The 23,187-nt window shown below is 40.4% G+C and overlaps 1 long non-coding RNA gene and 8 other non-coding genes across 9 annotated transcripts; 2 read left to right on the top strand and 7 right to left on the bottom strand.

The window, feature by feature from the left end:
* Positions 1-207: 207 nt before the first annotated feature.
* On the bottom strand, positions 208-279 carry trnah-gug (transfer RNA histidin (anticodon GUG)). The gene has a single exon. It is a non-coding gene; the product is annotated as a tRNA-His (tRNA).
* Positions 280-1,623: 1,344 nt separating this feature from the next.
* On the bottom strand, positions 1,624-1,697 carry trnan-guu (transfer RNA asparagine (anticodon GUU)). Its single transcript has one exon. It is a non-coding gene; the product is annotated as a tRNA-Asn (tRNA).
* Positions 1,698-3,206: 1,509 nt separating this feature from the next.
* On the bottom strand, positions 3,207-3,278 carry trnaw-cca (transfer RNA tryptophan (anticodon CCA)). The gene has a single exon. It is a non-coding gene; the product is annotated as a tRNA-Trp (tRNA).
* A 1,180-nt stretch (positions 3,279-4,458) lies between these two features.
* Positions 4,459-4,546, bottom strand: trnay-gua (transfer RNA tyrosine (anticodon GUA)). The gene is given in 2 exon segments: positions 4,459-4,494; positions 4,510-4,546. It is a non-coding gene; the product is annotated as a tRNA-Tyr (tRNA).
* A 4,003-nt stretch (positions 4,547-8,549) lies between these two features.
* Positions 8,550-8,621, top strand: trnaw-cca (transfer RNA tryptophan (anticodon CCA)). Its single transcript has one exon. It is a non-coding gene; the product is annotated as a tRNA-Trp (tRNA).
* Positions 8,622-9,861: 1,240 nt separating this feature from the next.
* trnat-agu (transfer RNA threonine (anticodon AGU)) lies at positions 9,862-9,935 on the top strand. The gene has a single exon. It is a non-coding gene; the product is annotated as a tRNA-Thr (tRNA).
* Positions 9,936-12,302: 2,367 nt separating this feature from the next.
* trnas-gcu (transfer RNA serine (anticodon GCU)) lies at positions 12,303-12,384 on the bottom strand. The gene has a single exon. It is a non-coding gene; the product is annotated as a tRNA-Ser (tRNA).
* A 2,816-nt stretch (positions 12,385-15,200) lies between these two features.
* trnal-caa (transfer RNA leucine (anticodon CAA)) lies at positions 15,201-15,311 on the bottom strand. The gene is made up of 2 exons: positions 15,274-15,311; positions 15,201-15,246 (listed from the first exon to the last, which is right to left on the bottom strand). It is a non-coding gene; the product is annotated as a tRNA-Leu (tRNA).
* A 7,201-nt stretch (positions 15,312-22,512) lies between these two features.
* Positions 22,513-22,840, bottom strand: LOC148663800 (uncharacterized). Its single transcript, XR_015936442.1, has 2 exons — positions 22,683-22,840; positions 22,513-22,604 (listed from the first exon to the last, which is right to left on the bottom strand). It is a non-coding gene; the product is annotated as an uncharacterized LOC148663800 (long non-coding RNA).
* Between the last annotated feature and the right edge of the window lie 347 nt (positions 22,841-23,187).

Below are 23,187 nucleotides of genomic sequence, written 5' to 3'. Positions count from 1 at the left end.
TGGTGTAACTGGCTTCCCCTGCATGGGCGAATGTGAAGAAGATCCTTAGTAAGTCATTGAAGAAAACCGAGAAGAGGTCGGAGTGGCCTCTGTCGTTCATCAACGATCCAGTCAGGCAGTACTCCTCTGTAAAGCGCCGTTCATTCACATCGATTGGCTTTTTTTTGCCTTCATTCGTGCGAGTAGTAAAAGCAGACGCCCCTATTCTGCCGTGACCCGGATTCGAACCGGGGTTCTTGCGGCCACAACGCAAAGTACTGACCACTATACGATCACAGCGAGTTACCAAGACACACGCGGCAGGGCGGAAAGGGCTGTGCTCTCTTCGTGTGACATAATTCGGAAAAGTCCTGACGTTGCATTTCAACTGAGCCCCAGTATACATCGACCCTTCGACACTCTGAGTGACAACTCTCTTGCGTGTTTTCTCATATTTATGTAGTTTGCTTGCATGATGCCGGTGAAGTGGAAATCTAATAAGTAAATTGATTCTTAAAAATGTAGAGAGCTTTGAAAAAATATATTGGTGCTTTTAGATAATATATTTCAAGGATGTAACTGCTGTGCTACAGTGCGTGCAGAATTTTAGAAAACAGTTCGTCAACAAAGTACACTGTGTAGATTAGTTTAGAAGACAATGTACCAAAACAATATATGCTGTCTGGGTCATTAGAATTAGCTGAAAGTAACTGATAAGCTTTGAATAACAAATCTAGTTTTTCTTCTCTCGCTCTATGATGTAATCTGTTTTCTCTTAGAGAAAGGGGAAGTTTTAGAAGGGACCAAGTGCTGAACTTTTTTACAGCGCAACGTCTTATAAAAACCCTGTACTGCTTGTAACAAATTGAGTCTCTGGTTGCACTTTGCAGGGCTCCCAATATTGCAATATTGAAATAAAGACCTTACTCAGGTGAGAACTCTCTCTTGTGGCTTCCTTGATAGTTATATTTCCATGACAATTTGGGGGCTCGTCCGGGATCACAAACCTGAGCGCGAACGGCTGATGAAACTCCATCCGGACCCGGACAATTTTAGCAAATTGGACGAACCTCGGAGGATAAACTGTTTATCCTTCCAGAGACGCGTCTGGAGAATTGGCAGCTGTCTGACGTCAGTAAGTGATCCTTTAAAATTAATAGTTATATTTCCATGACAAGAGAAAAACCATCAACACCCCTACCACCTCCACCAATCCTAACCTTGTTTTTACTATACCCTCTGACCTTTCCCTTTCACCCCTTTGCATCCTCAGCTAACATATTTTAAAATTACAATAGACTGTATAGTATTTATGTTTAAAATTAAGGTAAATATGTCAAAATATCAAAATCCAACTGCACAGTGCTATTGTAAGAATGCTTGTCAAGTTCTCAAACAAACCTGCATTGTATTTTTAAAATATTTCAGCAGAGGATTCAACTGGAGTATAAATGAAGATTCGACGATAATTTCTTTTGAGTGAATATGGTTTTCTGGGGAGTTGCAATGTTGGGCATTATTGGACATTTCCCGGTGACCCTGACACGTGTTAAACACTCGCATTTCATGCAAATATTAAAATGGTTAACGTTTCGCTGAGAAATCCAATCGACTGAAGACAATGTTTATATCGCAAAAGAACCCCGTCCCTGGGTGGACTCGAACCACCAACCTTTCGGTTAACAGCCGAACGCGCTAACCGATTGCGCCACAGAGACTGACTGGTAAGGTCATTTCTCGAATCACAAGTTTTTTTTGCCAGCCTGTAATATTTCTTCTGCACTGATAACCAAGAATTGAATTTCATTTTTCGCAAGCTGTGTGAATTTCATCAAAAACAAGTTTTCCAGAAAGGAAATGAACACATGCATTTAACGAAATCAAGCCCTTTGTGATTGCCCGAAATGATACGTTCTGTACTACAAGATAGGAAGAAAGACACGGCTGGGATTTGAATATCGGTTCTTTTGTTTAATAGAGAAGCGCTTTAACCAACTAGGCAACGGTGAAAGGACAACCTTCACCGCTCTGAGACATCTGCGTTCAGTAAGCGCTGAACCTGCGCTCAGAGCAAATTGCCTCTTTTACATAGCAGCCCCGACACTGAGAAACGAAGAGAACTGGCTTTTATCTGGCATTTTCATGTCCAATGCGTTTGATATCTCCCAAGGGCGACAGAGTTCTTTTGCGACACTATTTCTTCTTCTTTTTAATTTCTGTTGCTTTGATAAAAAAAACGAGAAATCGTGCAAGGGAAAAATATTTTTTTTTCATAGAGAAAACGTGCACCAGGAAATGTTGTGTTGAGAAGAAATGATTTAACATGATACGTGACCTAATTAATCGGAGCAATTGCTCAACCAGCAAGGTCTGGCGAGGTTGGAGAGTCTGGTGGATGTGATAATTATACGGTGTTATGAAAGAAAACAGTCTTTCTTTGAATTCTCAGTCAATCGGAATTTCAGTGCGAAACATAAACCCCTTGTCTGATTTAAAGAGATTCTATTTTAAAACTCATAAAAAATCAGAAAACACATGTTTCTCACTTTGAAATTTTAGACGGAGCGGTGCATTACTAGTAGCGGCGCTGAGCACACTATGGGGAAATTCAGGGTATGTGAAATCCCAGCGGTTTAATAAACAACGCGTCTGATTTCGGATCATAAGATTGTAGGTTCGACTTTTACCTGGCTCGTGTAAATTTTATTCAAGCTCCTCAGTAATAGATGTATATTATGTAATGAACCGCACCTGAAAGCAAACGTTGGGTCTGTTTCCTTTGTTTTCCAGCATGAAATAGCAAATCGTTACAAAAAGCACCTGCTAATCTCCAATAGCGGTTTTTTTTTTTCAAATTACATTTTCAGGCTTCAGACACTTTTTAATAAAACAAAAGTGTCCGGAAACTCATTAACTTTCAGGTTTGCTTGAACCTGTATTAAAAAAAGTTATCTGAAACTTCCGGGATTCCATTATCTGATGTAGCTGTCTCTAAAGTTGGACGTGATGTTAAGCAGATGTGAACTGTGCCTTTTCTCTTAAAAAAAATTAAGTTCTTTTTTTCCTCTTCACTCCAATGCTGGAGACTGTAAGCCTCTGTGAGCTCCACACTGCGTGTCCTGTACTGCTCTATTTTGTTTAGATTATCTATGTGGTGTACAGATAGAACTCAACTGCATGGTGTGAATTCCGTGTCCAGGACCAGCAGAACCTGAAAAAGTAACAACTGACCTCGACGTGATTTGAACACGCAGCCTTCTGATCTGGAGTCAGACGTGCTACCGTTGCGCCACGAAATCACGGCTATCCGTGCCTTTGAAATCCCCAAAGGAGACAAATCAGCTTCACAAAAAAAAAATCTCCTGTGAAGTGCGCAGCTCTTCCGAAGAGAGTCTCTTCTTCACAGACCACATTTTATTCTTCCTGCGCAGCTCTTGTGCAGGTGTTGTTCTCAATTACAGATCCAGGAACACTGATTGTTTTTTCTATTTTTTTTTTAAATTAAGTACCCCATGGTGCAACGGTAGCACGTCTGACTCTAAATCCCCAAGTTCATTTTCAAAGTATATCGGAGTCAACTGATACTGATCAGGTTCTGCTGCTACTGAACCCGCAGTCTTCACCTTAAAGTTCAATTCCCCAAGCCTTTTGACCTTATATGTCCATCCCTTCTCGTCAAAACTCGTATTTTCACAGGGTACCCTTCAGAAATCGCAGTATAGAATGAAAAAACTCCAGTAGATCTCGGCCGCTGTTGGTGATTTTCCTTTTAAAATAAATGAATCTCTGGAAATTTTACGGAGTGTATCACTTTCACTGAGACCGAGAAGTGTTAAGCTGTACATGCGTCTTTGTGGCTCAGTTGTTAACTAAAAGGGTGGTGGTTTGAACCCTTCCAGGGACGCTACGAGCCTTTTAACGTACATGCCCTCCTCACTTCATTTCTCCACGGCCGGTCTTGTACCGCTAACAAATACAGAGCCCGTAGGAGGCAGTAAGCTCGCATATATATAGCTCACTGTGTATATAATGAAGAAGCAGAAGTTAGTTTTTCATCTGCGCGTTACAGAGCCTTACGCAACTTGTAGTGTACCAACAGCTAGGGTTTGATCCCTGCACGGGCTATTAGTTGAAAGGCCATTGTAAATGACGTATAAGAGATTTATAGATAGATACTTTATTGATCCCGTGAGGGAAATTAATAAAGCTTATCCAGCTGGCTTTTATGTTTCACACTAAATTGCGATCTTGAAACCAAAATGAAATTGACATTTGTACTGTATGTTTTTTTTTAATAACAAAGCAAACAGAGTATTCCCTTAATTCAAAGATCAGATATTGGCCAAAACAAGACAATCAGACGTGGGCTGACTTTGGAACAGGAGCCTCTGCTTCGTCGTTTATTGAGCTTTTGATCAATGTCTAAGTGAAAAAGATTCGCTATTTTTACTCTTTGATTAAAGTACACAAAAAGCACCTTCCTTCAAGCCAGAATCGAACCAGCGACCTAAGGATTCCCTACTGACTCCACTACAGTCCCCTGCTCTACCAACTGAGCTATCGAAGGGTTGTCAAATGCTCCCTGGCACATACTGCCCAATGTAGTGAAATGTTCCGGGTAATTTAAATACCAGTTCGACATCAAGTTTCCAACTCGTTTCCTTAGTCTTGTTTACCTTGAATTTAAGCCACAAATCAGGTTTCTACAGTATGAACTTCCGGAGATATTACAAAATGTTTGATGGGGCATCAATCATTCCAGGCGGAAATGGACTCCTTTTTGTTTCTCGAGGGATCATATTAAACATTGCATTAGTATCGAGAGGAGGATCACCATGAAACACAAAACAAACAGTTTCATTCTGTCTTTTTTAGAAAGTAGCGTTTGTGCTACATTAATTATATTTTCGTGGAAATATAGAAGTTGTAAATGTTAAAATTTATATTTGAATTGAAATGTGGTTTTGAGTTAAATATTAGCGGGATCGTGTGATTAGTTTGTTTGTCATTACTATATATAGTGCCATGTTACTAGAATTTGTAACTGAAATTTACTAGTTGTGTTTTTATGATGATTAGCCATTTGTTGATTACAATATTGTATATAATGTATAATTTGAACTACATATTTTTCAGGTGTGAATAATTGTATATTTTAAGAATAAATTTCTAAAACAAATCATTGGCTTTATTTACTAGTTTCTACACCTATAAAATATTTATTTGATGTATAATAGACCTTTAACTATATATGTATATTAGTCCTCTAAATTTATCAGTATAATAGAACTCCAACCATTTATGATTATAATAAACATATAATCATAGATGTCTAATTGACGTATAACGATATACGTATACTAGAATTTCATTGTAGACCAGTTACGGAGCACATTTATACGTCTAAAGTATGCGTTTAATAGTCGTATATTCTACTTCTTTTGCCAACTGGGATGTGCCGATTTTAATTTAACAAAGCTAGATACACAGACAGTTTGTTTCTCGAAAGCGTGTTGTGTAAAAAAGAGAAAAACGAAAATATATAGATGACAATCTTTCAAAGCTGAAGATTTTACTTTTGAAAAATTGACATTTTATGTATGCAGATGCATTCGCTGGTTTTAGAACTTTGCTGTGCTTCCTGAATCATTTTCAGCGTTATAAAGTGGGTGTAGAGGGAGCGATCTCTTTGTAGAGCAGTTGACAGGCTGGAGATGTTCAGACTACTCTCGTTATTTCTCAAATGCTTACATCATTTTTCTTTCACGCTAGGACTCGAGAGTGTACATGGGCTTGGTTTTCGTTTCACTGATTCTCATTGAAGATTTGGGAATTAACGACGAAAGATTCAGTTTGGCAGAAGGTTTGGTTCACAACGATCTTGAAGACATGCCCATGTAAGGCAGCGTGTGATTTGTACTATAAAAGACCAAGTGCTCAAAGTGACGTCTGCGTTTACCGTTTAGACTTTTCCATCTCGGGCGCACTTTTAGAAAGCAAAGATAGAGTAGTTGTGTTGAATCACACTAAGACATCTGTTAGCAGAGTGGCGCAGCGGAACCGTACTGGGCCCGTAACCCCGAGATCGACTGATTGAAACCATCCTTAGCTATGTACATTTTATGCACGATTGATAAGCACTCCATCAGTTTAATGAAGTACATTAAAACTGATTTGTCTCTCGTGTGTGTGCAAGCTTCACACTTACAGTACTCTTAATCTTTACATTATAGCAGATGCCCAAATGTATCTTTGGTTGTTCAGAGATCCTTGATAGTTTCCTCAAATCCTTCAAATGAACATCCATATCAAAGCAATTATGTTTAATTTTATTACAATTAAGGTACATATACAAAATATCAACGCACATTTGTATAATGCTCATTTAATAATGATTGTCAAGGATTGTCAAGTTCTCCAACAAATCTGTGTTCTAATTTTAAAATATTTTTGCTAAGGATACAACGGGTGTATAAATGAATTCTCCTGACAGCCAGTTGAAGATAAAATTCCACACGTGAAAATGGTTTTTCTTGGACTTTGACAGGTACTTAATTGTTTACTTGTAGTTCCACACGAGTAAAATAGATATTTCCTGCAAATTTCAAGAGGGCTTGCGAAGAAATCCCATCAAGCTTTAGCAGAGATTATGGTTACAGCGGAACAGTCTGAAGCTCGTCCCTTAGTGGGTTTGAACCACCAGCCCTTCATTTAACAGCTGCACAGAGACACACTCCCGTTGCTTTTTGCCATTCACACATTTGTAGTTAAAGAATTATAAAATACTGACATTTTCCTGCCAGCCGGCAGTATTTCTTCTGCACTGACCATGAATAACCAATAACTTTATTTCATCTTTCGCAGTCTGTAATCCACAGAAAATGAAGTGAATATTTGTATTAAGCTAAATCAAGCCGACGGAGATGCACTGCCGTTGTTTTTCTCCACTTTTCGTTAAAAGGAGAAAAATCACTGACATTTTCTTGCGGTATTTCTTCTGTCCTGATTAGCAAGACTTATATTTTATCTTTCAGAAGTTGTATGAATTTCTTGAAGTTCAGAAACAACTTGTTCCACAAAGGAAATGAACACTTGGTTCAAAGTAAATCAAGACATATGTATCTCTCGCCGCGTGTGCTCTTATCTGTCCATCTCTCTACTTTTCTCTCACTCTGACAGTCTGTGCAGAGTTTCTGAAGGGGATGTAACACCACTTGGCAAAGAGATAAAAATTATCAGAGGCAGAATAATAAATCATTATTCTCTTCTCAGTCAGATTCACAGCTCAGAGACAATCGGACAGAAGCTCCATACTTCTTTTTATCCGTCAATCCAGAACCAGAGGACGTTCAGACAATCCTGGAACAGCCTGGACTCAGGTCACATCTCCCCATTTTCTCCTTCCTCACAGCCACTTAGAGACAGAGAAGAGCTCCTGGTTCTCCTCTCTGTGAACTGGGCTCAAGACTCACTGATCTGTCAGCTGTGGACTCTGTTCCAGGTCAGAAGCAAGAGCTTCTATTAACCCTTTCCAGGACCTCCAGCCCTTCAGTATTACTTTCTTTACTGTATGTCAGTCTCCAAACATGTTTTATAAATGTTTTATAACACACGTGAGTGTGGAATTATCTTTTTATGTAATAAACACAAGTAGTGACACTCTGGTCAGTACACTGTATATTGATTATTAGTAGCCGATGGGCCGATGGCCATGTCTACAGTAGTGACCAGTTGACCAGTCTGCAGCAGTGGGACTCAGATCACACAGAAGAAGACCTGTCTGTGTGTGATTCCACACCAGCCCGGGGAATCACCAGCTCTCATATGTCTCTCACAGGTGTCTCACAGTCTTATAAATTTACAATTAGATGAATTATTGTAACAGTTATACAGTTAATTTAAATAATCAGACTACCTATGGAACTGAGAGTTTCGGTAGCTTCTGAAGAGCGCACTTTTCCAAACTGAAGTCTATAAGAACATTATTCAAGATGCACCATGGCCCAGAATCATGCATCGCGACAAGGATTAACATCAATTGAAAGTACTCCCAATTAAAACATTTGACCGAAAATTAGAGTAGGCAAGTATTAAAACAATGCCATAACTTCTCAACTTCCAATCTCTTTCCTGGTTCAGGCCATGTCAAATGACATGATCAGTGGAATCATGCTGAGGTTGTGAGTTCAAGCCTCACCTGGAGCAGCCTGGTTTTCTGTCTTGACAGGTAAACAGTGTTTTGTGTTATTTGCTAAATGGAGAGAGGTTTCTCTGTTAATTGTGCTCCTCCTGGGAGAGGTCAAGATGAGAAGTTCACGAGGCTGGTGGTAAATATCCTGTCCAGGAATATCGGGGCTGTAGGGGTTCAGATCTATAGATGTAGTAAACACATCAGTGGAGACGGTGTGTCTGCTCTCTGTGAGAGAGCCGGGCGGAAAGAATAATCTGTGGTCTGGGAAGAAGAGACCCTCGTTGGAAGAGCGGCGCTCCTCACAGGAGAGAATGAAAAAAATCTTTTTCAGGGATGCTGATTGTTCTCTTTGGGGGAATTAAAAGCGCTGGTGGCCAGTGACCTCGTGGCGCAACGGTAGCGTGTCTGACTCCAGATCAGACGGTTGCGTGTTCAAATCACGTCGAGGTCAGCTGATGATTTCGCAGGTGCTACCGGTGCTGAACCTGGAAATTACACCACGCAGTCAAGTTTTATCTGTACACCAAATAGGTAATCTGAACGAAATAAAAGCGCAGTAGAGAACACCCAATCAGGAGCTTATGCAGCGAATCATCTTGAACACGACAAGAGAAAAGGCACACTGCACATCCGCGAAACATCACGTCCGACTTTAGAGACAGTGACATCAGAGAATGGAAGTTTCAGACCTCCTTCTTGTTACAGGTTCAAGCAAACCTGAAAGTTAGGGAGTGTTTGGTCACTTTTGTATGAAAAAGTGTCCGAAGCCTGTAATTATAATTTGCCCTTTTTTAATTGTGGTTGAAATCCACTCCCATGTACCAAGACCTTACAGTACATTCATGTTTACTTCAATGACTAACGCTATTGGACATTAGTTGGTGTTTTTTTTTGTAACGATTTGCTATTTCATGCAGGAAAGAAAGGAACCCAGACCCAACGTTTGCTTTCAGGTGCGGTTCATTTACATAACGGACATCTTTTTCTGAGGAGCCTGACTTAAATCACACAACCCCAGTAGAAGTCAAATCGACAATCTAATAAACCGAAATCAGACGCGTTATCCATTAAACCACTAGCCCGTCACGTAAATGAATTGCACCATGGTGAGTTCAGCGCCGCTACTAGTAATACCCCACCCCCATCTTAAATTTCTAAGTGAGAAACGTGTTTTCTACATTTTTATCAGTTTTTAAAAATCATCACTTTTAAACAGACAAAGCCTTTATGTGTCGCTCTGAATTTCTAATTGATTTAGAATTCCAAGAAAAAAGCGTTTTGTTCCACAACAGCGTGAAATGATTACGTCTTTCACTCTACTCTTGCTAGGTGAGCATTTGCTCCGGTAAATTAGGTCACTTTTCATGTTAACTCACTTTTTTCAACATTTCCTGGTGCATGTTTTCTCCATGAAAAAAGACATTTTCCCTTACATGCTTTCTCGTTTTGTTTCATCAAAGAATACAGAAAGAAGAAAGAAAGGAAAAGTGTCGTAAATGAACTCTGTCGCCCTTGGGAGATGTCAAGCGCATTGGACATGAAAAGTGCCGGATAAAACCCATTTCTGTACGTTTCTCTTAGTGTCGGGGCTCCTATTGAATGTAAAGGAGGCAACGTGCTCAGCCAGCTAACTCAGCGCTTACTGAACGCGGGTGTCTCAGAGCGGTGTGTCCAAGTGGCAGTATTCCGCCGGCGCCGTGGCTTAGTTGGTTAAAGCGCCTGTCTAGTAAACAGGAGATCCTGGGTTCAAATCCTAGCGGTGCCTTTCTTCCTGTCTTCTCGCACCGTTTATTGTTATAGAGAACATGCTTCTGCATTACCTCAGTCAATATCACCGGGAATGTGAATATAAATGTAAACATCAATATTTCTGCTGTCTCCTGAGAAACACAAGTATAGAGTCAAAACACAATAAATAATGCTAAAAAATTATTCAGTTAACACCCAGATGTGACAAAAAACATTTAAGACTTACATCCCCTTTAAATATGTATTTCCTTAATATCAGTTCTCTTCCCTCCCCAGGACACCTGCAAATTCACTAGAGCATATTAAAAGCTGTGTGTAAGTCTTACATGTGTTCTGTCACATCTGGGTGTTAAATTAATAGATGTGTTGTGTTATTTAATATGATTTGACTCCACGCTTGTGTTTCTCGGGAGACAGCAGAAATATTGGGGATTTGCGGCTACAGAAAATAATGTGAACTTTACAGGCAAAAATAAGGTTACGTTAAAGAAACAAAAACGTATTGTCACCTTTTTCAACGTGATTTTTTAAGACACTTGTTCGGAATAGTATATCTTCTCGTGTCTGTGGCTGTTATCCTACAATAACGGTGGTGAAATAGCAGGAATGTGCGGAAAGAATCGGAGATTGAACAGAAGACTCATCCAGTCGATAGTAAGGTTGTGTAGGACCGCACACCCTACGATGTCAGTGTTGAGTAGTGAGGTTTAAAAGCTTCTTCACGAACCAGGAAGGAGTACAAACCTAACGTCTTCTGATCCGTAATCAGACACGTTATCCATTGCGCCATTGGCGTTTGTATTGCATTCAGAGCCGCTACTATTCATGTGTCTTGTATGTGTGTCTAGTTACTACGTCTTTCATTATGTCTGGTTTAAAATAATGTATCTTTAAAACAGACAAAGGGTTTATGAGTCTCCCTGAAATTCACACACGAAGAATAAAAAATATCGCGTTTAAAAAGAATACAGAGATGCCGGAGATAGATAACGGAGCGTCTTAAGTGCGCGCTATCACTGAACTAAACTCCCGATCGGTAAGTTTGTCGGCGGCTTTTTAATTGTGTTAGGAAGAGCAAACAGTCCACAGTGTACATTTTAAAGGTCTAAGCAAAACAATCAGACGTGAGGATTAGGATTAGGATCCAGAACAGGAACCTCTACTTCTTTGTATACTGAGCTTTCGGGTGAACGTCAAAGTGAAAGACAAATTCGCAATTTTCACTTTTTGATTAAGGAACAAGAAAACACCATCCTTCGAGCTGGATTCAAACCAGGGACATAAGAAATGCCCACTGTTTTTGTCTATAGTCTTAAGATCTAGCAATTGAGCTATCGAGAGGTCAGAAAGTAAACGCTTTGTCACACGCGTAGCCCAGTGTAGTGTAGTGTTCCTCTTTATTTAAATCCCAGTTCGACATCAAAATACTCACTCCCATAGTCTCGTTCAGAAGAAGAAATGGACCAGGCTTCCACTGTATAAACGTCCAGAGTTCTTATAAAACGTTTAAGGGACATCAGTGCAGGCTTTTTTTTGACCCTTTTTCTAGTGGGATCAGGATCATATAAAACCTTTCTTTTGGATTGAGAAGAGGATCATGGAGACACTCAAAATATCCCTGTCTTTGCTTCTTTCAAGGGTGAATGGAGTATTGAGCTCCAAGCATCGGTTTAAATCAAAACTCTCTGCTACTGCAGTTGCTTGTTTGAGAGTTTCTTCAAATTTTTCAACTGAACGTTGATATCAAGGGATATTGACGGTAATATCATAGGGACTTTGGTTTTCTTTTGATTGAAAATTGTATTAAAATACAAGCCTCTTTCACAGTTGTATAATACTTTCCCTTTCATCCTCAGATAAAATTTCTAAATACCACAAAGTTACAACATATGGAATAGCATTTATTGTAAAATGTATTTTAAAATTAGCATTTATTTAGAGCTATATTTAGAGCTTAGTAAAGATAGCATTGCTAATATTGATGGAGTAGAAATGTAAGATGAATTGATAGCTTTTTCTGAACTAAAAAAGTCCTACAACGCCTCCTGTAACAGGTAAGAACTCATAGCAAGACATTGCTATTGCATTGCGCATTTTGCAGATACGACCAGTTTCTGCTTCTGGTGAGTGCATCTTTTCCAAACTGAAATTAACAAGAACATTTTCAAGATGCGCCATGTCCCTAAATCGTTCATCAGGACTACTATTAATATCAGGTGAAAGCAGTACAAAGCATAAATGTAACCTAAATATTAAGAGACTATATCTGTCAGCTACTGCTGTAAGCCATGTTCAGCCAACGCTAGAAATATTACTGCTCTACTACAGTAGCTAAAGAAAGCAAGTCCGACTTAGAAACGGATCACAAGTCGAAAAAATAAACCGACGAGGATGGGATTCGAACCCACGCGTGCAAAGCACAATGGATTAGCAGTCCATCGCCTTAACCACTCGGCCACCTCGTCATGAAAGCCACCCCCCCTTGGGCATGATTTTGCTCGGCGACCAGGCTCAGCACATCGACCTCAGATGTCTCAGAGCGGTGTGTCCAAGCGGCTGTATAAGAATAGGTAATAGGTTTATTCCATGCTGAAAAAAAGAAGAAAGAGAACAACGTTTCGCCCGTGGAGCCTTCTTCAGGTGTGAGAGAGACAGGGCAGTAGGCAAAGGTAAAGTAGCGAGAGAACAAGGGTTTGAGGGTGGGTACCCACCTGTATAAGAAAAGTGTTCTGCCGGCGCTATGGTAAAGCTGGTTAAAACACCTGTTTCATAAAGAGGAGATCTTGGATCCGAATTCCAGCAGTACCTTTTTTTTCCTGTCTTGTTTTACAGAACATGTAATTTGGGACACTCAAAGAGGTCTTGATTTGGTTTAATGCGTTTATTCATTTCCTTTGCAGAACAACTTGTTTTTTTTAAATCATATAGCTTGCGAAAGATGAAATGCGAGCGAATTTTTTTGTTCACCAAAAGTATGTAAATGAAAAAAAAGCAAGGTGCAAGCATTTCTGTGGTGCAATCGGTTAGCGTTTTCGGCTATTAACCCCCAGGTGGGTTTTTTGATCCCACCCAGGGACGCACTTCTTCCTATAGTAAACATCATCACCGCAAAAATTTAATTGTTCCGCAAAACCTGAACTATTTTGATATTTGCAGTAGTAAACAATTGAGAACCAGAGTCAACATTACCGGGAATGTCCAATAATTACCGACATTGGCAACATGCAAGCAGTTAGTATTCACCCATGGAATTATATGTTCCAGTGAGTGGCGGGAGAATTCACTTATGCTCCCGTTGCATCTTCAGCTAAAGTAATTTTAAAAAAAAATGCAAAATTGTTCGAGAACTTGACAAGCAAAAACAACAGATCGCCGGAGTTCTATTTTAATATTTTCGTATATTTACCTTAATTTGAATATAAATGTTAACATAAACACTGTTCAATATAATGTAATGTTGTTGTACTTTTAAAATATTTTAGCTGAGGGTGAGAGGGGGGATATTACGCCTTGCCAAACATCTAAAATAACTGTAAAAGGGGATGGCATTTTAATAAAACTGGCAATCAAAAGAAAGTTACAATTTGTATGGTATTATGCTCAATATCCCTTGATATTGAAGGTCAGATGAGGAATTTGAAGAAACTATCAAAGAAACAACGGCAATAGCAGAGGGTGTTGATTTTGAACCAGTGTTTGCACCTCAATAATCCATCAGTCTTCGCTTGACAGGCTTCCTCAAGATATTCGGTGTTCTATACAAAAAATCGACAATTAAGCGCAAATGTGACAAGAGGCAAAGACTGCGGCAGAGGAGGAATAAACTCCACACGATGACTGTATGTATACGTCTGTCTAATATTCGGCCCCTGCAGGGGCATCATATTCGCTGAACTGCCTGCCAGCGTGTGTACGGGCTTATACTGAGTATCAATGTATCAATGGTCAGACGCTTACAACGGGTGTTTGTGTTTGTATTATTTAGAGAATTGAAAAAACATTTTCAAAACTACAGCTCGAATGAAATTAAAAAAAAAGTTTATTTGTCTCTTTGCTGTAACAACTGTGCCAAAACTATTCAGATACATCAGAATGTAACTAGATTTTATTGGATTTTAGGAAATGTATTTTTGCGCATTTCTCTATACGATCAGAATACCTTCCTGTTTTCACCGTGTTTATTGTTTCTGCCTATGATATCTCGGAAAGAAAGACCCAGTATCTGTTCACCGAAATATTTCAGGAGTTTGCTGTGGTTTGAGAGGAGTGTATGAAGGTAATGAAGGAGTGAGGACACGCGCATTCCGCACGGGGAGCGCAGAGCAATGAGCCGCGACTGCAGCTCTCCGAGTCTTTTCTTATACAACCTCTGAGTCCGGACACAGCCAGTGTTGAAGGTTTACAGTTCAGAAAACGGCTGTCTCGAGCAGAAACTGATCTTCCTGCTTTAGTTAAGGTTTGGTTATTGTGGGGGTTTAGCGCTTGTATCTCTCTTCTCTTACTAAACACTACTACTGTAAAGTATATAAATAGAAGCTAAAATGCAGCTAAAATACTTCAGTAAGGCCGAGCAGATAGGAAAGTTTAATAAAAATGTTCTATGATCTATGCTCTAGTTGCCCATATTTTTTAAACTCTCGGTTCGAGTTCTGATTTAATCCTCTCGGCTCCTGCCGCTGTCACCGGGAGAGTGGCTGCATTCCGTAGGGCTACAGGCTGATTTCACAAAGCCACATTTAATGAAATACAGGGGAAACCGCAAGGAAAACGATATTGTAACGCAACGGGGGCTCAGGCAGGCGCCCTTGCCGCATTAGGTCAGCCCCATCCCGACTGAGGCTCGAACCCGGGACTCCCGCGTCTCTCTGCAGCAACCCAGCCCCGTGAGCTAAAGAGAGATCTCTCTACAGCTCAGTAGCTGTAGTCCTGCTATCACAGGGAAGGGCGGTGACATCACCTGCTCTGGTACGCCGGCTCTTACACAGTGCCTGTCGGCCGTAAGCGTTACAATATGTTTTAATACATCTTCTTCTGGATTTATATTTCGATCTTTCACCTTTGAATGCATACCTTGACCGTAAATCTTTACTCGATTACAGGCACCCCAAACAGTTCTTAAGGGAGAAATCGAAGCCTATTTGACTTTCTGCTAATCACATTGAAGTGTTCACGAAGCATTTCCCTGCCCGTCATGTGCCCGCAAGCCGGTTTCTCCGTTTTCTTCTTTCTGTCGTTGTCAGGGAGCACAAGAAGACAGGAAAAATGCAAGAGAGGGAAAAGCTGTCAGGAGTGGGATTTGAACCCACGCCTCTATTCAGAGACCAGAACACCCAAGCAATGGAAAGACAGGAGTCCTTGAGTCTGGCGCCTTAGACCACTCGGCCATCCTGACGAGATACACAAGTTGGTGTGTTAAAAGCACCAGTAGTTCACAAAACTGAGAAATGCTTTGCTGGAGAAGCGCCACGTTGCCTAATGTTGCCTAAACGGATCGCGGAAATCAAATATTCGGATCGATTTAGAGTGTGCTTTACAGCCTTTGTGTAATATTTTAAATTGTTTTAAAAAAGTGTGTACTGTGTACTACGTTTAGGACTAGTTAGTGTGGTAGAATATGGAGATCATCTCCAGCTCTGAGCTCAACTGCAACAACAAGTCGTGCTGAACAAAGTCAGAGTTCAGCTGAACCTTTGCTCAGTGTGGTGCTCAGGACTCAGGAGTATTGTTGTGGTTCTAATTAGCACGAACTGCAGGGGCTCTGATTCAGAACATTTCAATTTATCTGTTCAGTAAGTTAAAATGCAGGACACGTTAAAATCGGATTATTACTGTGTCTCTGTCCCGTTTGTATATAACCGAATGTTTAAAAGATACCAGTAAGGACACACAACTACTAATGCGATACTTATTGGAAATAGTCCCAAAACAAGTACGTCCGGCAGCTGGTAGACCCCTGTAATAATTTTGCAGTGACACTTTGAAGATTTACACTCTATTTAAATATTAATTTACTAAATTTCAGTTATTTTCTCACACTCCCTGGCATAACTGAACTCTCACTCTCGCATACTAAAGGCTTTACATGCATTAGCTGTGATACAGATTCTAATAAAGACAGAATGAAACTGTTTGTTTTGTGTCTCATGGTGATCCTCTTCTCGATCCAAATTAAATGTTTAATATGATCCCTCGAGAAAGAAAAAGGAGTCAATTTCCGCCTGGAATGATTGATGCTCCATCAAACATTTTGTAATATCTCCGGAAGTTTATACAGTAGAATCCTGGTTTGTGGCTTAAATTCAAGGTAAACAAGACTAAGGAAACGAGTTGGAAACGATGTCGATCTGGGATTTAAATCATCCGGAACATTTCACTACATTGGGCAGTATGTGCCAGAGAGCAGCTCCTGACATCTGTTGATAGCTCAGTTGGTAGAATGGAGGACTGTAGTTGAAACAAGAGGGAATCCTTAGGTCACCAGTTTGACTCCGGCTTGAAGGAAGGTGCCCTTTGTTTATTTTGTTAAAACAGCTGATCTTTTTTCACTCAGACTTTGATCAAAAGCTCAATAAACGACGAAGCAGAGGCTCTTGTTCCGAATTCAGCTCACGTCTGATTGTCTTGTTTTGGCCAAGAATTGATCTTTGAATTCAGGGACTACTCTGTCTGCTTTGTACAGTAATTCAAAAGTAGATACAAATGTCACATTTTTATTTTAGATATAAAGGTGTTCTCTGTTTTCAAAGGATAGGTACTTAATTGGCTTTATGATTTGGATTTGATTTTGTATCGTTGTATTATTAAGTTTGTGCTTTTTGTGTTTTTAACATATTGTGAACTTATTTTTTAAACAAATGCTTACAAAGGCAGACATGGCACACATCTGTTTATACCAGCGGTGAATTGTATATTTGTATTAAGTAGAAGCTACTGCGCACTTCTGGGAGTATAACAGGTTCGATATAAAGTGGCAAAAATATAAAAGGGGAAAATACCCCAGACTGGGTGTAAAGGCCTCGTTGTGACTGTTGTTTTATTGTTGAATACGGCATACTGTGCATGAAATGTTGCAGAAACACAATCTGATAGTTAAATAATTATTATTTTAATAATTTGATAAGTATGAGGCCCCAGATCCAAATATTCAGTTCTGATTTTTTTAAAGTGATATCTTCCCTTCCTCTGGTGGAAGTAACACGATGTGAGCAATTGTTTTTTGTTCTTTTTTTTTTCACGTTGCGATCCGAAAAGCCTCAGATGCACAGTCTGACAGCAACCAAACCAGAATGGATTCTGCTGGGAGCCGGACTGAGCTCATTCTTGCTCCCTGTGCTGAAAACAGAATTAGCGCTTACCCGAGCACCATCTACAGCTGCTGGATGGTACTCTACGTCCTGCTGCTCCAGCAATTATTTTGACGAAAGACAGATTACTTGTGCGCTTTTAACCTTCTCGCAGCTACAGGCGAGACTGAAGCTGGCGATATAAAGGCACGCGCTGGTACACCTTCTCTAACTTTCACAATTGCGATAAACATTTTTTTAAGACCTTTGAAAAACTAGATATAGATATAGATAAAACTAGATAAAAAACATGAGCGTTATTGGTTTTTACATTAATCGACTTTGAAACAAATTTGATCTTTTTACATTGCATTTTACGTTGAAATGTAGCATGCATACCTAATCCACCAACGGACAGAGCAATATTTTACGTTGCCTTCCAGAGCTTCCAACGTGTGATGGATTTGTATGGGTGTCTGTATGATACCACTACAGCACTGGCGCAGGTGCAAAATCCACTTTCACACGACTTTTTCAGTGTCTTCTCTCTCAAATGGACCGAAGCACAGGAGCCAATATTAGAGAAAACGACAGGTGTTTAAACAGAGGATGTCCCAATGTCTGGGACAACACATTGTGATTTTGTATAAACGCAAATGGTTTCTCATTTAAAAGCCAACAATATTCTTTTTCTCCCTGGCGCTAATAAGCTACCACACATGGGAGCTGTTGTGTGAAAGAAAATTCCAATGTCCATAGGAAGGCAGAATAAAATCCAGAACTGTGTTGGTGATATCGATAAACAGGGCTCATGTTCACAACAAAACTTTACTGTATAAAAAGTTAAAATTAGTAAATATATATTTTTTAATTATGCAAAGTGTCTGTTAAACCATTCATGAAGGATTTTTAGACAAAAAAACACACCATTATATGAGAAAATATATTTACTATATCTGCATTTAACTCACTTTTTAATAATATCAATTTCAAGGCCGATATAAATTGTTGCCCTGCTTTTTTGTCATAAATACACAAGCTTGTTATGTCTTGTCAGAAATAAACTGCATGAAATTTGCTAAAGCAACAAAAAGTAAGCGCCACAAAGACAGACATTTGCGTTTATAGTACAATGTTATCTCGAGCCTTTAAAATTACTTTAAATGCAATTTGTTTTTCTCTGTGGCTCTAAGGCTTTGTCATTTACTGTAGTTATTCAGGAGAACATTATGTTAATCATATAGATGAAACGTTTAATATATTCAGGTGGGTAGCTACGTCAGCATGTGTATCTGCAAAGGAACAAGTAATATTGTAGGTTTATTCCATGCTGAAAAGAGAAGAGAGAAATCAAACCTGAAGAAGGTTTCACAGCTGAAACGTGTTTTCTCTCTTCTCTTTTCAGCATGGAATAAACCTTTTACTTGTTCCTTTAATATATTGTTCGGTTTGACTCAAAATGCTTTACTACTACAAGAGAGAATTATAGTATGGAGGATGAGACAAATTTATGATTTCTTGGAAGAAAATGTTTTTCTTTGCATTCGAAATGAATCGAAACTTTAGCGCAACACACAAACCCTTTGTCATTTTTAAAGATATAATATTTTTAAACAGACAGTATAGAAAACGGTTTTTTTTACTAAGCAATTTTGGCCGGGGGCGATGCATTACTAGTAGTGGCGCTGAGGTCATTATGGTGCAGTTGAGCACCATAAGATTAGGGCCAGTGACGTAATGTATAACGCATCTGACTGTCTGAAGATCAGCTCCTGCTCTGAGCTCAATAGCAATGCAAAACTGTGCGAAACAAAGCTGGCGAGCAGCTGATCTTGTGCTCAGTAGTCAGTACGGTGCTGAGGGTTCAGTTCTGGCGTTGTTCTAATTAGCACGAACTGCAATGGCTCTGAATCTGACCATTTCTATGGAAGCCCGTTTCCGCCAGGGAGTAAAAATAAAAACGCGCTATGGTATCTCAGAATTCAGACTTAGTAACTGAGAATTGCGACTTAAAAACTCAGAATTCCGACTTTATATCTTGTAATTACGACTTTATATCTCACATTTGGGACTTCGAAATAACCCATATTTCATTGTCTGTCCTTTTGTTATTGTAACGGATTCGGGTTCCAGGGCTTGTGCCCTCGCCGCTCCCACCCTAGTTCGTGCCTCACTGCATTGGCTCGAACCCAGGCCTTGCCAGCTGAGCTAAAGAAGAGTTTCTTTTTTAAGTAAAAAACGACATACAATGGAAATATTTAAAAAGTATAAGTTTCAGCTTTTATAATTGTGAATTCTTCTGGATGTGAAGTGTCTATTTCTGTATCTTATTTCATATTCTGTCTTCGTTTTTGTATTTCTGGTGTTTAAATAAAAAAAGAATTTAAAAGCCCACCCTCCACTATTCCATCCGTGTACTATGGAAGCCTCACTACCGGAAATGGGATTCCATAAAAATTAGTGTAATTAATTTGATTTTTATCAGGGCACTGTACAAGACAAGTCTTCAGGCTTATAGATCCCCTGATCTTGTACGATTCATCGATATAGTGTAACGGAACGGCCAACATACAATTTGTAGTTCAGGTGGGTAGCTGCGTCAGCATGCGTAGGCTGCAAAGGAACAAGTAATAGGTTTATTCCATGCTGAAAAAAAGAAGAAAGAAAATATGTTTTGGCCGAAACGTACCAGTAAACTTTACATTAACAATACCAGCCAACGACACATTATCATTTCACACCGGTTCTACAGGAATCTACAGCAGAGCCCTGAGTTGACTCCCAGAGTCCCACTGAGCCCATAGAATTCCACATCACCCATCACTCCTGCACACAGTCCGCTGAGAGCGCCTGTCCATAAACTACTGGATTGAGAATGGGTTCAAATAATTCCCCATTTTCTTAATTCTACATCAAAGGACTGTTAAAGGTCTATTTGAAGACATCGATTCGTATTCTTAAACCAGATGAACGCCTGGAATAAGTTAATATTACTTATAAATAGTCGTGTTACAATACTCCAGTTGAAGGCACGCTTCTAGCTTTGTGGTACTCTGGTGCGTCACAAATTTATGTTTGAATTTCTGTGGATGAACTACTATAGGTGTACCCTCGCTCACTTTCTTTAGCGACAGTCGTTGCTCCTCATCTGAGTGATGTATTTGCCTTGTTTACAGTTCACTTCCCTGCAAGGAATATTCACCTCAGAGCTCTCTTTCACAGACTGCAGGCGCTATGTTTGTTAACAGGTATTATAGTGATGACATCTTTCTGTATGATCAGGACAGGAGCTGCAAGTCCAAAGTGTTGTGGCTGCAGTACAATTTTAGCTTATTATTATAATACTTTTTAACAGCGACAGATTCTTAAGATCACGAGGTGTTTACAATATTATTTCAGTATTAAGCTGTTACTACATTCGGAACTGTCCCATAGGATTCAGTGTTCCATTAGTTTGGCACTAAACTGCTTAGTCTATTGCAGGAATTGTACTTAGTCCTGTCCTGTAGTGTCCCCTAGAGAGCAGCAGCTGTTTCCTTGGGCTCATTGCAATTGGGAACATTGTGATTACTGAGCAGGGGACTAAAGTCAGCAGACGAGCGAGTTGCAAATTGGTATTAACCTGGCGTACAGAGCTGCATGCTAATCTCTGGGTCATCTCCAGTTAATGCGATGCTGTTCTTACCTTGCAATTGACCCAATCTGACTACTGGCACCAACAACCCTGTTATTACAAATAAACTTCTTGTGTACCTACCGTGATACATAAGTTTGGTGGAGAGGTTCGGCAGCCTATATTCAGTCAAAGGTGTGTGTGCAGATCACTATGATATACAGGCATCAACAAACTGACACAATATTAAATGTTTAACTGATAAAACCCAAATGAACCAAACCTGAATAAATTAGTGGTGGAAAGGAGTCTTTTTATATAGCAAAAGGTCTCTGAGCCTTTGGTAATAACGATGGGTATATAACCCATTGTCCTCAGTATTAGAAATGAATCCTTGAGCACTGCTATTGTACCAACAGTCCTCAAAAGTGCTGCCAGTACCCCCGTCCCATAAAAGCCTAACATCACCCTTTCTTGCATAAACTATAGAACGTGCCTTCACATTTCAGTTGCAGTTTAATCTATTATCACCCTACTCCCCACTTCATAACCTTCACTCTTCTAATTCTGGTCTCCTGTCCCCCAAGCCCATCTACACTGTATGAGTGACAAGGCCTTCTCCTGTTATGCCCCCAGGCTCTGGAACTCTCTGCCCAAGGATACCAGAGTCAGCTTCCCTAAACTCCTTCAAATTCAGACTCAACACCTTGTTCTGTAGAAGAGCCTTTACTGAACTGGTTCCATTCTTTAGCCCTCTGCTTCTACTTTCCTTAGTACCACCATCCATGGTCTCCTCTGTCTATTGGAATTGTTTTATCCTGTGTATTCTTATTGTAATTCTGTCAAGTGCTTTGAGAAGCCACCTTTGGAACCATTATATAAAATAGTTTAGCCTAAATCCTGGAAGCTTTAATAGGGCACTGCAGTAGGGCTAAGAATTGACAGTGTTAGTGGGCCAGCAGGATTTGTGCAAATTATAGGTAGTCACAAAGGAAGACTAGGATTCATGACATGGGACACTGAAACAGGGGAGAGGCTTTGTGTAGTAAGCGTTCAGTCTCAATCTACACAGTCTGTGCTGCTGGTAGAGGTGGTTGTGAACACCCGCCTTCCCAGTCAAGTACTGGGATCTCCAGTCTCAATCCTAATACTTCCCCATGACTGTCCAATACCACTACTGTGAAACCAAGACCCATAAGATAAGACCTCCAAGATTCTAACTGTACCTTTATTCACTGATGTTTGGGCACCAGTATTGTTCCTCTGCTAAGGAAGGAAGGCCTACTTTACACCAAGCCCCTGTTGACAACTCCTTCCTTGCGTTTCTTTTAGTCAGTTTGTGCAGCCTAGAATGGGACACCAGATCTCACTCTTACTGGGCACTACAGTAGCAACTCACACTCCATAAGCACTACCCATCTCGGAAACAGGAGGATTTCCAGTATATTGAACACCTCCGTATCTCTCACAGTAAAAAAAGTCACACTGCCCTGCCCAAGGAATAGTGCGGCCATCTTCCCCCACTACAACGCTTTATTACTCCAGCCATTTTCAGTCCTCATTGGCAGCAATACGGGAAGCATTCTTGAAAGGGGAACCCCCACAAATACTTCCATTGATTAATGGGTCTCACTTCCCTTGAATTCCTCCACCCCATTCAAACCTATAAACCATAAAGAAACAAGAGCAGGCAGAAGGGTCTTTCACAGCTTTATTGAAATGTTGCCATTACAAGGCAAGTGGAGGCAGGAGAGTCACAAGGGCCAGGCTGGAGCCTTCATTCAGGCACCTGGGGAGGAAGAAGGAGAACAATCCAGCTGAACTGCAAGACACCACCCCTACAGGAGCTCCTCCTGCCAGACCCTACCTGTCCACTGGCCAACATCTCCAAAGTCCTCTGCTCCCTCCACATCCTCACTGGTGCTCTGAGGGTCTCCCTCCTCATCCTCAGTCCAGTCAGCTCCCACATCCAGAGGAGCTTCTACTAGTGCCACAGCCACCCGACTGCTGGTCACCAGGCTCCTGGTACCTGTGGACAAGCAACACCCAGGAGTGAGGGATCTGCTATACCCAGAGTCCCACAGTGATGCTACTCATCTAAACAGTCCCTTCGTCCAGCATGGGATCATTCCTCAGTTGTCCAAGCATGGTTGTCTCTTGGGCAGAGATGCATCCACAAGGGATAGAGAACCAGACCCACCTTCATTCTGTCTGCCAGCACACCTGGACTCACAGCAGGCACAGGCCTCATGGTCACCATACAGCTCCTCCCACCTGGAGGAGAGGAGGACAGGTGAGGCCTCCACCTGGCATGTCCCAGAGCACCCTCAGCAGGCTCCTTGCAGAAGTACCTCTCCGCCTCCCTGTTGTAG

This window comes from Lepisosteus platostomus, chromosome 5, assembly GCF_059453375.1.
Source record: "Lepisosteus platostomus isolate fLepPlt1 chromosome 5, fLepPlt1.hap1, whole genome shotgun sequence".
Taxonomy (NCBI): Eukaryota; Metazoa; Chordata; class Actinopteri; order Semionotiformes; family Lepisosteidae; genus Lepisosteus; species Lepisosteus platostomus.
Note: the sequence above shows the minus strand (reverse complement) of the source record. Positions and strands in the feature narration are given on the sequence as shown.